A 4,593-nucleotide genomic window follows, 5' to 3' on the forward strand; every position below is an offset into this window, starting at 1 on the left:
CCTCAGTTCTGAAACCCTGCTTTGGATATACTTTACAACACTCTCTGGAGATGTGGGAAACAAAATAAACTATATCATCTGACACCAGGAAACAAGGTATCTTACAATTTCCTTGTGGTCCCTTTCTCTCAAGTTGAAACAGCTACCCTCCTGATAAGGAGGAAATTTACTAGTCAAATTTCAATAAAATAAATTTTTTGCATAATTAGTGGATGGAATTGAAAAAAAAAAGGGGGGGGGGGAAATGTGATTTTGTAAGCCACAACCATTGATGCACTTGTTCCATGAGGATCTACTAATTTTTGTAAGGTAGCTTTCTTAGCTAAGACAACCATTAAAATCAATAGCATAGCATGATTAAATGACCTTAGAATAAGACCATTCAATCTATCTAGTGCAAAACATTAAGCAAGGTTTTAAAACATAATGAAACATAGAGTATCATATTGATCTCATGAAAATGTGCATTATACATATATATATATAATTTTTCTATAGCAAGAGCAAAACAATTTCTATATCAATAAACAAAATTTAAAATATTTATTTCATCTTTATCTCATTATTTTATTTTTCTTTGTGCATATTTTAAAATATATATTATTTTTATAATAGTATATAACATATAATAATAATTATATCATAATTTTTACATAAATGAATTAGGGGCCTGTGCTAAAACTTTTAGTAACTGATGGCATACATGATTAAAAGACAGTTTGATACTATGGACATAAAGCCACCTAGAATAATGGAACTAAAGATACAGCTACCAAAAACAATGGCAACTCCACCACCCAGTTCCTGCCTTAAATCATTTTTGAGAAAAAGGTAGGTTCTATCAACAGCAAAACATAAGTTTCAACACCCCTAATCACAGAATCATTTTTTTTTAAATTAATGACTACAAAGGAAAAAATGTATTTGAATTAACTTAAAGCATTATCACAGAATTGAAGAGACATTTGAGGTTATCTGATCAATCACTCAGACAATGCAGGAATCATCTATTTGATATTCCTACTAGTTAATTATCTGTCTATTCTAATAGAGCACCTACACTGACAGGTAGCTCACTATCTAATGAGGAAGCCCATTTGTGAAGTTCTTTTTTTTATATTGAACTAATATCCACCTTCCTGTAATTTCCATCCAAGGTTCTACTTATAGTCTTTCAAACTAAACCAAAAAATATCTAATTTCTCTTTCGAATCTTTGATTATTTGAATATAATACTCATGTCTTTTTTTTTTTTTAATAAAAAACAAAACAAAACAAGTAAACCAAAAGCTCTAATTCTTTCAGCAAATTATTTATATCACTTGGCTTTCCAACCCTCCACCATTTAGTGGTCACCCTCCCCTGAAGTTTGCCATTGTGTTTCCTAAAATATGGTTGCAATAACTAGTCAAAATATTCTAGTTATAGTATGGTCAGAAAAGAGGAGAACAATATTTTTAAAATTGGGATTATTTTCTATTAATGCAATTTATGATCCCATTTTATATTTTGCCTGTTAAATTATTCTATTGAGGGAAATGCTTTTTGTTTTTTGTTTTCTCTTGCCAGTTCATATTCCACTAATTCTTTAGCTCAGATTTCACTATCTCCATGATGTCTTCTGCTCCTACTCTATATCATAATGACCTCTCCTTTTCCTGAACTTCTAAAGCCCAGGCTCTTAAACAGTGGTTCATGACCACATATGGCATCTCATAACTGAATGTGCTAGTTGAAAAATTATGATTTATTATTAGCAAATGTTTGATTTGTACACCTATTTTATATATTTATACATCTAGTGTCACATAAAAATTTCTCAGCTGAAAAGGAACCGCAAGTGGAAAAAGTTTAAGAAACTTTGTTCTAAAGAATACATATAGTTTATAATTTGATTATACTATATGCTGTATATGCTATTCTCAAGATGTTATTTATATATAAATATCTTCTTAACTAGACTGAAATCACGTTGACCTTCCCTATAGCTCTTAGTATAGTGCTCTTCACATAGAGTATTAAATTTGAAATCAGATACATGCTTTTCAGTCCTGGTTCAAACACTTATTATGACTTTTAATGAGTCATTTTATTTCTTTGAGGTTCAGCTTCATCTTCCACAAAATAAGTATGGTAATGAGGAGATCTAGAATTGGAGTAACTAAATGAAATTAGATTTAATTGAAGTCTAGTGGCAGATTTGGGGTACAGGGAGTCAAATAGAGCTCTCCTGCAACCCCTTTAGATTTGGCACAAGGATACAGAGTTAAATGAGATCTAGTAGTGGCGCAAGAGTCCCCTATAAAGGAATTATAGACCTGAAAACCTAGATTGATAAAAGAGGTTTATTATGGGGTTTGGAAGTAAAGTCTAGTTAGTAAAGTTGAAGGCAGAGATAAAAGGCACCGGAACCAGACTTCCAGTGGGTAGAAATCCTTTGACATGGCAGGCGTAAGGCCATGATAAGTGAGCCAGATAAACTGCTTGTGCTTAGGGTGGAGTCCCCTCCTTGAGGCAGAGTCCAAGGAGATTTTCTCTTTTAAGGATTTTTCAGTTTTGGGGTTTCCTCGTCAATAATATTTGAACTATTTACCATGGTACAACATTTCAAAGAAAGAAACTAGAAAATTATAAGAAAGCATTATAGACAGATGAGATGCTGAGGATTTGAAATATTATTAGAACTGTCCGTGTTGGGTTGGTGTTGTTTTGACAGGTGGAACATGGGTAGTCATCTGTGGAGATTCACACTGAAAGTAGTGTTTGAACATTGAGTTTTGCCACCAAATATGTCCATGCAAATATATTCATTTTCCGTGTATTTTAAAGAGCTGGTCAAACTTGAATTCATAGTTCTCTATATAAAAGCATAAATATTGCATGGTAAATGGACTTTTTAGTCCAGCTCAGTGGAAATAGGAAGAGCATAATTTTCCCTGGAGAAAAATTATAAGAAGAACTTCAGTTTCTAAGTAAGAATTTGAATCTTTTAAAATAATGCAGTTGTGTTGGATGACCAAATCTATCTGATAATATTTTTATTTTTAATTTATGGAATAAACCAAATATTTCTGGAATATATTGTAATAAAAAGATGCAAATGAAACTGTAAATCTATGTACACCTTCCTTACTATTCCTTTCAAATGCACAACACAATTATTATGTAAATTTCTCTTTTTCCTCTTTTTTCCCCTTCCCATATCCTAGGGATGACTGCCATTATACACAAATAGATATATACATGTAAAATTATGGTACATATGTTTTTATTTTTCCATTTTCCCTGAGGATGCAGATAGCATCTTTCTTCATACATACTTTGTAGTTAATTTGGGGATATAACTTATAATAGGTTTTAAGTGAAATATTCCTTCCAAAAGTCTTCCTTCCTTGTTTCTGATATAAGTAATTCAGGTTTCTTTGCAGAGAGTTCACCATCCAAATTCTAGGATCATTGATTTAGGCATATGGAATGAAATTGTCAGGATTGTATGGAAAAAGAAAGAAGAGAAGACCATAAATACACAATGAGAAGAGACCTCAGAGTGGTTATCCTCATTTTACAGATAAGGAAACTGAGATCAAGAGAGATTGAAATGATTTGCTCAAAGTCACAAGTAGTTAGTGTTAGAGAGAGATTTTGTGACTCTAGAGCTAATGTGCTTTTCATTGTACAAACCTGCTTCCTGAGTAAAATAAATTTTATCCTTTCTGATATTTTATTTGTTTGGGTAAGTAGAAGTTTCACATGTCTCTATATTTTTTCTGAACCTCAGTTTTCTTATCTATTAAATGGGAATAAAAACATAAAATCTATGCTGTTTACCTCATAGAATTGTGGGAAGGAATTACTTTGCAGTGCATTATTGAAATTACCATTGTTCTGAAAGAATTCAGATGTGGAGATCTTAATTTCTATCCTAAGGAACAATTAAAAATGGTGACGAGAGACCTCACCTCTGGCAGGCATGAAAGCCTCCTTTCCGCTACCATGGCCTCCATCCCAGTTTAAATTACTGGCACTTTCCCAAATTTCCCATTTTCAGTTTTTAACTAAATGTTCAAACCTTTTGTAACATATTAGCAACAACATAAAACATTATTTGGCAGTGCTCTGAGGCTTTCAAACACTGCATGTCTGACAGCAAGGTTTATGGACGGTTGACAATAAAAGCTCCCAGGGTATAGTTTATAATTAAAAAGTGGCACTGTTTGTTTACATCCCAAAGTTTCAGATGTTCAGTTTTCTCATGGGCTGCTGATTAATTTGAACCTTGGCCACCAAGCAGGGAAATGTCCAAAGGTGCCCAGTATGGCCTTAGTTTATCATTGAATTTTTTCTCTCTCTCCCTTTGGCAATACATAGTCATTGCTCTAGGCAACATAGCTTCATTGCTAGTGAAAAAGAGACCTGGAGATTACTAATAGTTATGCCTCAGTGTGAGTTCAATGCTCCCCCAAATGGCATATAAAGAAAAACAAAACTTCTCAGGGAAAAGAATTAGAACCTTGGACAGTAATTCAATGACAACACTGACCAACATTGTGGATATCATCCTCTTTATTGTACTTACCTTTACTTTAAGAGGGG

This window comes from Sminthopsis crassicaudata, chromosome 2, assembly GCF_048593235.1.
Source record: "Sminthopsis crassicaudata isolate SCR6 chromosome 2, ASM4859323v1, whole genome shotgun sequence".
NCBI classification, from domain to species: domain Eukaryota; kingdom Metazoa; phylum Chordata; class Mammalia; order Dasyuromorphia; family Dasyuridae; genus Sminthopsis; species Sminthopsis crassicaudata.